Source organism: Puma concolor, chromosome A2 (assembly GCF_028749965.1).
Source record: "Puma concolor isolate L17-30 chromosome A2, mPumCon1.1.hap2, whole genome shotgun sequence".
Lineage (NCBI taxonomy): Eukaryota > Metazoa > Chordata > Mammalia > Carnivora > Felidae > Puma > Puma concolor.
In genome coordinates this window covers 76,851,510-76,865,542 of record NC_141668.1, presented here as the reverse complement: position 1 = coordinate 76,865,542, position 14,033 = coordinate 76,851,510, and the positions used below count along the sequence as shown (strand labels likewise).

The window sequence follows — 14,033 nt, the reverse complement described above, 5'->3', positions numbered from 1 at the left end:
GGGCAGAGAGAGAGGGAAACAGAATCCCAAGCAGGATCCAGGTTCTGAGCTGTCAGCACAGAGCCCAACACGGGGCTCAAACCCACGAACTGTGGAATCATGACCTGAGCAGAAGTTGAACGCTCAACCAACTGAGCTACTCAGACACCCCTCCACTTCAGTGGTTTCTAAAGCTAAATCCAAAGAAGCCTGTCCCCTACAAAGCCCCACATGATTTAGTTTCCTTGCAGCATCTTGGTCCCCTTGGACACTTGGAACACTGTGTCAGCTGTTCCCTGGCACGATACTCTCGTTCAGAACACATGCCACACTGTGAGAAGTCCAAGTCATGTGGAGGGCCTGTGTGTAAACATTCTGAGAGATGGTCCTAGGTGAGCCCAGACTTTGAGTCATCACCGGCCAGCAGCCAGATATGGGAGTAAAGAAACCTCCAGATGATTGTGGCCTCCAGTCACTCAGATTACCCCCAGCCATTTCAGTCTTCCCAGCAGAAGCCCTGAACATCATTCTATCTTCACAGTGTCCTATCCAAGTTCCTGACCACCAAATCCATGTGCATAATAAAACAGTTGTAGCCTTATGTCATTAAGTGGAGGGTGGCTTGTAGCCCAGGAATAGAGAGCCAGAACACCAGAGAAGCCAAAACATGTGGAATCACAACCTGCTACTATATAAAAACTGATATACTTCAAGTACCCTATTGCAGGCACCTATCTCCGTTGTGGCATCATCTATAACAGGGAACTAGAGTCGATCTTAAGGTTACATCAGCCAGAAATGATTTATTTACATACAAATAAAACGTCCCATTATGCTGCCATAGAAATAGTGTGAAATGCAGGTAGCAATGAAGAAAATATGCATATGATCTAAGGTCAAGCTGAAAATAAAAAGCAAAGTATCAAATAGTATAAAAATAAATGTGTTCTTTAAAAAACTATGTATGTTTGTAGGCAGTACTAAAAAGAGCACGCAAAAGGAAAAAAACTTTTGCTGGTATTCATCATCCAGAATGTAAACAAGGTACCATATTTTCCTGAATGTTTGGTAAAGTTATTCTTCCTATAAAAGTATACATACTATACAGGTAGTCACATATAACATGGGTAGTTAGGTAATTAATTATTTCAAATTGGGTGGCACCACAGGAGAATAAATGAAGAGAGTTTCCGTCTTTTGTACTCAGAAGGATGTTACTGCTTCTGCTCTACTGACAACGAAGAGTAATTTCTGCTTAGTTCTGCAACACACACATGGAGATTCATTCAGTGGTTGGGTTTGGGTCATAAATACAGACTCTTCCGTGAGCTAATTCAGAAAATGACCTCTAGGTCAGCCTTAGGTTATGTTTTCTTATCATTTACCTGACTAGTGAGGAAGGCAAAAGCAGTTTTTGGTTTCATTGGTGGTGGTATTTTCCTGTCCCCAAAAATGAAGGCTAAATAAATAAATAAATAAGCAAGCAAGCAAGCAAGCAACCTAAGAAGCTAGAAATATAGAATTCTAAGGAAGGATCTCTTGGGTGTGCCACCAGAGATGATTTAGAAAAACAGAAAATCTGAATTTGTGTTGAAAGCTCTATAAACTCTGATATTTCTCTCATTCAGCTCTCAGAAATACTGCTATCTCATCCATGCTTACTAAATGATTTTCCTCTCATACTCAGAAGAGAGAACAACAAAGGGAAAGCAGTAACCTGCGTGTGCCATAGATGTGCAGAAGAAACCAGTCTAGGACTAAATCATGATGAAAGAGAAATAATAAAACCTCATTGCCATAGATAAAAGGTGTTCCACAAAAATACAATGAAACTGGATTGCGAGTAACGTGTTCTCCGAGTGTTCCACAAGACCAGCAAACATTTCTAATAAATTTTAATGTGATAAAGGAGCGATGTCTTGCAATAGGAGTAGTACGTGCTGAACATCACATAATCACAAATGAGCCAATGGTTCTTGAAATTCACTTTGATAGACAAGCGTTTTGGGTTAGAAGCATGTTTCCAGAACAAATTGTGCTTGCAAATCAAGGTGTTACTGTCTATTCCAAGTATTGAGTTTAAGAATGTGTCATTTAGAAATCTCTTTAAGATTATATCTGCATTTACCAGCACTTTACATGGAAATAGGAAAAGTGGACTTTTGGACAGCAAAGAGACTCAGAGTCTAACAAATTTACATATAAGTCTTGATCATTCTACTTACTTCCTTTACCAGATGGTCATATCACACTAACACAAAAGCCTTCAGGGAATCTTTCATTTTAAACTCTTCCTGTGATTCAATGCATTTCCTGTAATAGTCAGTACATCCTCTATTGAAGCAAGTCTATATACTCTGCAGAAAAATCTGTGAATCTGGTGATTTAATGGGCTTGTCATTTCCAGAAGCATTTACAAAGCCAAAGACATTGCTTTGTTATCTTCTTGGGGGTAACTGCTTTTTATTTTTCAGCACTGCCTGCAAGGCCTGCTTTGTATCTGTTACTTTCCACTTGTCTAATTATATCTGTTACTTCAGACATGTTTAATTGCAGAGCCTATATTGGACTAAATTTAAATATCAGAGTTGATGAGGCTGAGCTTATCACAGTCCCTTTCTTATAGATGAGAAGCTGCTGGTGCCCGGAGAGACTTGCAAGTAAATACCACCAGTCTGATTCCACCTCAGACTTCCCGGAATAACATTTCTGAGGGAGACTCCTCTGCTAGTAGTTTGAATACCATCATCCGGCAAGACTTAGAAGTCATCTCTCAAGACAAAAATGGAATAAGCTGTTCTGTATAGTAGGTCCAGGCTATTTCTTCTCCTGAACCGTGCCCTGCAGGTCTGACCTAAAGACATCAGAGGAAACATGCCAGTCTTGAGAGAGGGGAGCAGGTTCATACATGAGCATCATACAGTGTGTGACAAAGTAGCCACGACAAAATGCACTTGACTTATAGCCTCCCAGCACAGCCCCTTCCCGTAGTGCCCTAAAAGACGTGATGAGCTACAGGCAGCACTTAGAACTGAATTATTAGCTAATAAATTATATTTAATATTTTGTAGTCTAATATGCCATATTCAACCTTATAATAATTAGAGCTTTTATTTTCATGACCATCTTCACTCTTAACATTCAAAAATAAATCCTCTCATTTGATTACAGCCCCAAAGGCTTGAAGGTCATCAAAAAAGCTAGGCTCAAAGGGAAAAAATAATAATTTAGAAATGTAGAGGGAAGGTACCATTATAAACAAAATACTGTTATTTTTTGTCAATAATTTTGCTAATCAAGTAACATATCTCTAGGATAACATCAGATCTTCTCCTTTTCTTCTACATTTCATATATAGAGTTCATAAAATTAGCAGTGTCTCATCAAAATACTTAATGTGCAGATATGAACAGTGAAATCCCACATATGTATGGGCAGTGTTAGTGGCTGTGCTTAAACTTGATTAAACACACATATATTTAACTACTTCAGTACTCATGCTTTTGTTTCAATTCTAGAATGTCTATATGAAATTCAGAGACTTGAATGGATAAAAAAATGAAAAGACAAGACTTTTTATTTCCCCTTTTCCATGAGAAATGCTGTTTTCTTATTATTTTATCTTTAGTCAAGAAATAAAAATTACCTCCATATAATTCCCAATAACCCCAAAATTCATTAAGTATAAAAACAAAATATAAAGGATTTGTAATGTAAAGGATTTGTTGTATTTAAGGCTCGTATCTCTAAGCTTTTTTTTTCTTTGGGTGCCCAAAAGACATTCAGTGAACCATGTTTACTACTCCTACGTTCCCAGGAAATCAGAGACAGAGTTTCTTACATGGAGCTTGAGAACGTCCCTGGAGGACTCAGACCCTGATCTACCTATGTAGGTCAAAGAAACAAAAACATTTACCAGATTCACAGGGAAGTTGACAGCCTCTGACCTTTGGTCAGCTTTTGACAATTTATAAAGCTCCTTTATATAAATTATTCTTTAAGTTTATCTATTTTGAGAGAGAGAGAGGGAGGCCATGCAAGCAAGGAAGGGGCAGAGAGAGAGAGAGAGAGAGAGAGAGAGAGAGAGAGATAGAGAATCTCAAGCAGGCTCCACACTGTCAGCACAGAGTCAGACTCAGGGCTAGATCTCATGAACCATGAGATCATGACCTGAGCCAAAAAGCAGGATGTTTAACCAATTGAGCCACCCAGGCACTCCTATATAAATTATTCTATTTTCCCCTTACATTGTTTGAGTGATAGGGTTCCCAGGGCTCTTTATTTTCCATGTTTTCCACATGGACAAACAGAAGCTCAGGAGAGTTTCTCTCTCCTTACTCATGTGGTCCATAGCTGCTAGAGCTGGTGAAACAGAATTGATAAGTAACTTCCTTCTGCATCTGAAATAGCAGTTACCTTGTTGATGTCTGCCTCCTACCCTGAACAGAGATCCCTAAAAATACTTTCTAATTCTGCACATGCCATGATAATTCTCATCTTGCTCTAACAACTGGCACCAAAATAAAAAAGAGTAACAATGTACTTAAAAGGGATTAAAATTATTGCCTGGCAAGAAATCTAACATTATAACACAAATTTCAGCAAAGTAAAAAAACAAACAAACAAAATAAAACAAACAAACAAAAAAAACACTTAAAGTTTAGACTTCGAGTTAATAGATTTCCATGGAAAGAAAAAAATCCATAAGAAATTATGATAAAATGCTGACTTTGGCATACATTTGCAAAAATCAATAAAAATATTTAATTTTAAAGAGTAGGGGATAGTTTGATGATATCAGCTTCATTACTTCTACAGATTTAAATGTCCAAGACTTTTAGGAAGAAATGACATTTCATTATGACAAACTTTCTCTGTTCCAGCAATCTGAATGCCATGATGTAGAGACACTGAGTGTATACCGAGAGTCACAAACAAATAATGCCTTTGAAGGGAAATCTCAGTCCAAGAAAAAAGGATATTTCTTACTTAAATATAGGCTTTCCACATGAGGTCTGTTAGTCCTGTTTTAATCTACACTATTCTGTTTAAAATGTCCAATTTTCTCTTTTTTTTATGATTATCATTGTTTCTATGGTGTCATTAGGCATGGTAATAGCAATTATGGACAACACTTAACAACTTAGCAATTACAGTTTTAACCATGTAGGTTTCATGCCTAATGGCTCTAAACATAACAAGGGAGGCATACAATCTAAAATATGAAAATGAATGGAAACAATAACATAATAGTATGAAGATATTTGACTGTTCATACATATGGACATACAAAAAAATACCTGAAATATCAGAAATTGTTGGAAAAAGTTAATTTGGAATTTTCTAGTCACTTAATTCAAATGCCCTGATACAGATTACTATGGCGTGCTCCTGATTTACATATTGATTAGTTGTTTACAATTAGTTTATCAATAAGTTTATAAACCTGAGTACTTTCCTTATTTTCACTTCATTTCCTTAATTTTATTGATGTCATAATAGCAAAACCTCACAAAAAAAATTAAAAGAAGGTATGGCTTTTATTCTCCAGCAATTCAAATGAACAGTAGAAGATAAATCCCGGGAAGCTGAGATTTATTCTGGATCGGCAGAAGGGTCCAAGTTACACTGAAAACATCTGTTAGTTTGGCACCTCTTCCTCAATCTATTTTTGGTAGTCAGAGAGGAAAATCAGTTACCATATTGTTGGTCTGCTCTGACTTACCTGTGTAGCTGCTACCTGCCAAGGCCCTAAACTTTGTATTTGTCTCTCTCTGATTCTAACCAGAGCTAACGAAGAGCTAACCGGTAGGGAAAATTATTCTTTCGTTTTATAAACTACAATTTAACAAATTTTCCTGTCTTTGACTCTGATTCAGCATGTTTCAAGCATGTAGTATGAAAATCAACCTTTGGAGGTATTGGATCACAGAATCAATAACTGAGTTAGGTTCAAACATTCTATCAGTGGCTGGGGCTTGAGAAAGCATCCACAGGGAGTTTCTGTGATAACAGCAGGAGCAAAAGAGCTCCTTGAAGATGCATAGAGAGTTAGGTTTATCTCCTGCCCCAGATGGTTTCCACGCCCGAGGCAGAGATAACAATTTGATAGCTAGACCCAGTGTTTTCCTCATACCCCCATCTCTTAGTGGTGCCATGATAGGCCAGGAGGATATTAAACGAGAGCATTAATTATTTACAGTTGGGTCTCAGACAGTCTAGGTTATATTCATGTCACTGCTTCACATGAGCTCTGTAACTGTTATTAAGGAAGTTTGCTGAGCTCTACTTAAGAAGGATGACACATCCGGAAGATGCTGAAGACACGGTTAAATGGCTTAGATGAATCTCAAGTTCACTTCAGATATCAATTGCCAAGTGAACAACAAATCCTGAATAGTTCTGCACACCCTATTTAACACAATCAAGTGCTATAGTATGGAGAATGAACCTTCTCTTGTCACAGTGACTGCTCATTTCCTCAACTGAAAGCAATAGGAATTTATAACTCTTAAATGTTGTGTCATATGCTTATTCAATAGCTAATAATTAGTATTTTTATTAGGTCTCTGCAGATTATGACTAACAAAAACCCACTCAACGGGATTGTACTAAAAGAAAAAGTAATTTTAGAACACAAAAATTCCTTAGAGAGCTGAAAGACGTAGATCCAGTCAGACTTCGGAAATAAACTACAGCCAGGGCCACAAATACAAACACAACACCTCCCCATCTCTCATGTCCACCAGACTGCATCATCATTCTAGCTCACAGAATACCACTTTACTTTATGAAAAGTTCACATGGTAGGACACGGCTGACCATATCTCTGAGGTTTACAGATCCTCTGTTGAAAAGAACAGCTATGTTCAATCCTGATGTTTTTTAATATTTATTTATGCTTGAAAGAGAGAGACAGAGCATGAGTGGGGGAGGGGCAGAGACAGAGGGAAACAGAATCCGAAGCAGGCTCCAGGATCTGAGCTCTCAGCACAGAGCCCGATGCAGGGCTGCAACCCATGAACCATGAAATAATGACCTGAGCTGAAGTCGGACGCTTAACCAATTGAGTCACCCACATGCCCCTAGATTCTGGTTTTTATGTCCCTGCAAAGAAATTCTGATTTGGTTTAGTTGTCTAACCCTAAGGCAATTTGGTTTAGTGCCAATTTAGTTTAGTTGTCTAACCCTAAGGCAAGAGTGGTCAAGTTATGTAAATATAACAATTTAGAAGTGTGGTTCCTAGTACTGTAGAAGAGTAATCGTGCAGACAAAAGAAGAAGACCACCACCAACACCAGTTACATGACACTGTTCTAGCTGTGCCTTCACAAGAGAATCTAGGGATGGTGATTCCTACTCCAACAACATAATTATCAACTAAGTCACATATTTCAGAGCATCAGACATTCGAGAAATAGTGGAAGCTCTGTGTTATGTGACACTTAAAATCTTTAGGAAAGGTTTTGACTCTACCTCATTCCTCAAATCACACAATTAAAAAAAAAACAGAGTATACAGATCAGAAGGAGACTGTTTGGCTGTTTATTCAAGCATTGATCCTTCCTAGGTGCTACCAAAGGGAGTGGGGGGGACCCCAATTATTGTCACAAAGAATAAAAGAAGAAACAGATTGTAAATGGTGTCAGGGTGTGGAGTGGTCAGGAAAAGCTTTTTAAGGAAATGTCATTCTAGCTAAGATCTCACAATAAGAAAGAATTAACTGGATGCAAGGTGGAACAGAGAGATGCAAGCAGAGGTTATGTTAAATGTAAAATTCAACCAACAGTAGAAGCTATTAACACCAAGTCCAAGTTAAAACAATCAACCACAGAGCATATTGAAACACATAACTGATGGAGGAAATATGATATATTACTCTGTACCAAATGGTTGTTTAATTTTTAATTACATTAAATTACCACAAATATTTAATTAGACACAGGTGGTAATGTAACATCCCCGTTTGGCTCCCATTTTCAAAATATTATGTGTACACTTTTTTGTCTGCAGTCTATATGTATATGTACATATTCATAGAATGCTAGTGGAGTATAGATTTAACAGCCTGAGAGAAAGCTTTCCAAGAATAAAAACATTCGGATATTGATAAACAACTGCCTGATTCACAGTTTCCAGTTCTGTGTGCAGACCAGCTGTGCTGTTATAACTTCTGGCGTGTGTATAAATCTTAGCTTTATTCCATCCCCAGAGATTCTCTACTTGTCCAGACAAGTTCAAAACTACATGTTTTGAATTCTGGGAGGATGTCAGTGGTGGCAGAGTTTTTTAATCTCCCTGTAACCCCCATAAATAAGAGAAAGACCAACTAGAAGAGGAAAAAACCAAAGCTCACAGCAGGTATCAATAAGGAAAAGAGGTGAAAATGTATCTGTAACCGCCTCGCCCCAAATATTAGCAGGTGTGGATAAACCAAGGCACCTAAAAGACGTGTGTGGTATCAGCAGCTATGCAGAACGAGGCAAAAGGGAGTGAGGTGGGAACAAGAAGACCTCCAACAGCCAGGAGACACTCCAAGCAAAGGATGAGTTGGTGTGAGGACCTTAGCTCAAACTCCTATTCCAGAGTAACTGCAAGGGGCCCACTGAAATGATGAAAGGGGCTGGAGCCATCAGGATGCTGCAAATTTTCACAACTGACAGCCTGAAAACCGCTCTAGACTCAATCCCCACATGAAAGTGTGTGAGCTTGAAACAGAATTCAAATGGAGCAGGACCTCAAAAGTTCATGCGAAGAAAGAAGAGGATCTAAAAGAACAAGGGGAGGGAAATAGAGTCTGGAGATGTCAGAAACTAAGAGCCTGTATATCTGAACATTATATAGTAAGAACATATCAAGGACCACATCTTTCCTGCTCAACCTTGTGGCTCTAATACCTAGCTTAATTCCTACCAAATAGGGAAATCGGTTAAAGAAACAAACAAAAAAAAAAAAAAAAAAAAAAAGAAAAGAAAAGAAAAGAAAAAAAAAGAAAAAGACTAAAATGGTTTATAAGAATGGCAATTATAATTATGACAACCTTTTATAATCTTTATTGTACATGGACTCAACTTCTGCCCATAAAGAAAACGATGTATCTCAGTATCTGAGTAACATTTTAAAACTCCAATCTTTCATAAGATAGAAAGTATAATCCTGGATTTAAGAGTATAGCACAGAAAAAGCATTTGAGCTTTAGTATTTCCTTTGTATTCAGAATTCAACCCATGTTTGTGGGAAGTTTTAACTAAATAATCAGTTGAACATAATGAAAATTTCAGTCTAGAACTGACACAAGGACACGGTCAACAAAACGCATGCATCAAAGGTCCCAAGCCTTTGCTAGAGACATATACAATATTCCAAACTAAGTACACCAAAAAATATTTCATACCAAATTCTTACTGTAAAGGATTCATTTAATTCATTCAAGAAGTAGGCTGACATGGGGAGGTCCCATACTTTCCAGGCCCTCAGTCAGCTTTCAACAATCCCTTGTATGTGGGTTGAAGCTAACAAGCCTAGAGTTTCAGACACCCTTCTGATGTATAATTATTTTATCCTGTTGTTATTACTTAAAGAGGTAGTGGCTGAACTGGGAACAGAGGATTTAATTTCTCCAGGTTTTATTTTTTTTTTCTTGAGCTATAGTTTTATTGGACAAAAGGCAGCAGTGATTGTACTAAATAGGTTTTTTAAAAAGCTCTTTCCAGAGCCTAAATGTCCATCAACTGATGAATGGATAAAGAAATTGTGGTTTATATACACAATGGAATACTACGTGGCAATGAGAAAAAATGAAATATGGCCTTTTGTAGCAACGTGGATGGAACTGGAGTGTGATGCTAAGTGAAATAAGCCATACAGAGAAAGACAGATACCATATGGTTTCACTCTTATGTGGATCCTGAGAAACTTAACAGGAACCCATGGGGGAGGGGAAGAAAAAAAAAAAAAAAGAGGTTAGAGTGGGAGAGAGCCAAAGCATAAGAGACTGTTGAGAACTGAGAACAAACTAAGGGTTGATGGGGGGTGGGAGGAAGGAGAGGGTGGGTGATGGGTATTGAGGAGGGCACCTTTTGGGATGAGCACTGGGTGTTGTATGGAAACCAATTTGACAATAAATTTCATATATAAATAAAAAAAAACAAAAACAAAAAAACAAAACAAAACAAAACAAAACAAAAAAAGTTCTTTACTGAGTACCCTTCTCATAGCAACCATGTTATTACTTTCATACAATTTTAGTGCAATGCTTGGATTGTAATAGCCTTTGGACACCTGTGCACTGTAAAGTATAGTACATTATTATTTGTGACACCCCTCAAATGCCAATTTGCTAGACAGCAGATTGTTCCCTGGGCTTAATAAATCTTTACAAGTCCATCTCAAGTGGCTGGGCTATACTCTTCTCCCCTTCCCCATTTTGCGTAGTACATTATATGAAGTGGTTATTATGGTTTATATTAATCTGAAGTTATTAATATTTTATGACACTTGAAATATTATACAGTGTAGACTCATGTATTTGCTTGTCATAATAATTATACTATTTGTTATCATTTTATTTTTTTAAAATTTTTTTTAACGTTTATTTATTTTTGAGACAGAGAGAGACAGAGCATGAATGGGGGAGGGTCAGAGAGAGAGAGAGGGAGACACAGAATCTGAAACAGGCTCCAGGCTCTGAGCTGTCCGCACAGAGCCCCAATGCGGGGCTTGAACTCACGAACCGCGAGATCATGACCTGAGCCGAAGTCGGACGCTTAACCGACTGAGCCACCCAGGCGCCCCTTGTCATCATTTTATATTTGGGTAACATTTTACCAATTTCACATGCACAGATGTGTTTTTGTATTTGTTTAATGCCCTTTAAATCTCTGTGGAGTAGAGAGAACAAATTACATACACATTTCTTAAAAGAAAGAGCAATGGCTAAAAATGTTCATAATGTACTCAATCTGTAAATGGTAGAATGTGAATTTGAACCCACATCTGCTTCTACTTCGTCAAGAAAAAGGACATAAGCCATATTGATTGTAAGATGACTCCTTTAGTGTGGATATTTTAGTTCAGTTTGGGGTATAATTTGCCTGTGTGGAAGGCTTAAGAAGAAAGACAAGTTATGGGTTATTGCAATAATCCAGGAGAGAAAAAATGATGATTTGAATGAGGATGATAGTGACAGAGGAGTTTTTATAAGCATTTGCAAATATGAGTGAATAGCATTTGCAGATATGAAGAATAAAGACGATGGAGGATATCATTATCATGTTGGGTCTATTCAACCTGAAGAATGTAGTTGCCATTTGTTTAGACGGAGGGGGCTATGAAATGAGTAAGTTTTGGTTGTCACAATTCAAGAGCTTCGGTTTGAGCTTGTTAAGCTGGAGATGTCTATTAGACATCCAATGGAGTATATACACTGAACAACTGGATGGATGAGTGTCAAGTTTGGATGAGGTGTCTGGTCTGGAGGTATGCTTTGAAATTCATGAATGCATACTTATTGTTTAAAGCCATGAGACTATATGCAGGTCATGAAGATAACATGGTTTCCTAAAATCTAGATGAAGAAAATGTTTTGACAAGGTAGGAGTGATCATCAGTGGGAAAGGTTGCTGACAAACTGAGTAAACTGAAGCCCTAGTATTGAACACCATCTTTCCCAACAGAAGTCCCACATGCATTTGACAAGAGGGATTTCGCTAAAGTGGCGCACACCAAAGACTGCAATGATTTCCAGAGAGAATGAGAAGAAAAGTGAAATGAGTGATTACAGAAATTTAAGAGGTGTTTTGCTGAAAGAAAAACAGAGTAAAACCTGGAAGAGAATAAGGGGTCAAGGTAGACCTTTTTCCTCCCTTTTTTTAAACCAAGAAATAACAGCACTGTAGTGTACTGGTAGATAATCCAGTGGAGCAGGAAATGTTGATACTGCAAGAGAAGAGACTCTTGTTAAAGCAAAGTCTAACAGGCTAAAGGAGAGAGGAGCCACTATAAAATAAAGGGGTTTGTATTGGATACCAACTGGATGAACTGTTTATTCGTGGTGATAGAAGAAGAGACAAAGAATCTAGATACAGATGTAGACAGGTTGACAAATGTAGTTCAAAAAACAAATGGAAATTCTTTTCTAATTGTTTCTATTTTTCCACAATAGAATAGAAAGCAGGAATGTTATCTAAGGGTAAGGATGCCAGAACTGTACTACCTCAATTACAATAGTTTCCTAGCTTATTTTTCCAATGTTTGTACATTTTTCATAAATTTCTTGTTCTATTTTCTAAGTGTAGTTCTTGGCCTTTTGCATTCATTATTCTTTCAGATGAACTGCAGCATCAACGTTTTGGGTTCTAGCAACAACAAAAATGTAGAGTGTTTATTGAAGTTCAGTGTATGGGTTTGGAAATAATTGCCATCTGAACAGTATCACATCTTTTGAGGAAACTGGCAGGCCTGGCTGCTTATTCCAGTCTTCTTTTACATCCTCCAGTAAATCCTGTTATTAGTCTTGTTCCTTTGTGTCAGGTTCAATCCTGGGTATTTTATGTTTCTGCTTTTTTTTTTTAATGCAAATGACCATCCTCTTATCACATATCATTTAAGACTTAAGTGTTTATTACTTATGTAAAAGAAAGCTAATTCAATTTCTACCAACTAGTATTTTTTTGTGACTTTGAGTAAGCCATTTAATCCCACAAATATCTGTCTCTGCAGCTGGAAAAGGAATGAACTAAATGATCCCTATAATTTAATATATATATATAGATAGACAGATATATATATACACATATATACACACACACATATACACACATACATATATACACATACACACACACACACATAAAGATACTAATATTATTACTTTTTTTTTTTTTTTTTATTAGCCAACTGATTCTCAGAGAATGTAATTTACCCATCTTTCTATGGATAATGAGAAGAAGTTACCCAGTTTGGGGTAAATTGCCAATGCAGTTTCTAGCAGATAAATATTGGTTATCTAAGAGCTGAGAAACAAACCACTCCGTAACTTACTGGTTTAAAGCAAGAACGATTTATCTTTTTACAAATGTTTGGACAGGTAATTTAGGCAAAACTCAACTGGAGAAGGTTGTCTTTCCTTCATGCAATGTTGATTTGACTTATTCATGCAGATGCAATCAGTTGGCAAGTCAGCTGGAGGCTGGTTGACCCCATAGGGCCACATGCTGGCAATTGGCTGGTGGTAATGAACAGAGTGCCTTGGTTTTCCTCTACCTGGCTTATAAAGCAGACTGTCTTGGGCAACCTGGGATTCAAGAGAGAAACCCCATGTGCAAGCACACATTCATATTTGTATTCCTAATTGTTGACCAACCACTGGCCAAATCAAGACACATGAGCAAGCCCATAGTGACCACAGAAGAAGACTATATAGGGACGTAAGTAACAGGAGGCATGATTCACTTTGAATTATTAATGTGATAACTTTCCACAGTCCTGAATATGATTCAGCTCAGTATCATTTTCTACAACCAGTATACAGTTTCAGATGGTCAGTTTAGGAAGCATGCCTAAAGTAAGTCCCAGGAGGTTATTTGTTTGATTTAAAATGCCCAAAGCTCTCACATTCCCAAGTTTTCCCATCAATCTGCAACAGATGTCTGACATTTCAGCACTAGATAGTGAATCATTTGTGTTAGAAACGTGTTCCTCGTAAGACAACATGGATCTCTATGAAATAGACTCCACATAAATTTACCAGAAAATTTACAATGGGACCAGTAGCCCTTAACAGCTGCATTTAAAATAAATAAGGATTTTTGCTCTTTAGAGAACAAATGGGAGAAAGCCAATTTCTGGATGAGACTGTTGCCCTGAGAAGGTAGATCTGGATTTAACATCACTTTAGAAGTCCCTGGAAGGTCAACAGGGTACAAGGAAGGGAGCAAATTTTGAAGACTTATTTTATGTTGCAATGAATCCAATAGCTGAAGAATGAATGTAGAGGACTCTTCAGCAACCTGACCTTTAACTCTCTCAGTTCCTATAAACCTGTCTTCTACACAT

The 14,033-nt window shown here is 37.5% G+C and overlaps 1 long non-coding RNA gene across 2 annotated transcripts in view; it reads right to left on the bottom strand.

Moving 5' to 3' along the window:
* Positions 1-14,033, bottom strand: part of LOC147583276 (uncharacterized) — a 417,756-nt gene that overhangs the window by 197,275 nt on the left and 206,448 nt on the right. The window lies entirely within an intron of this gene.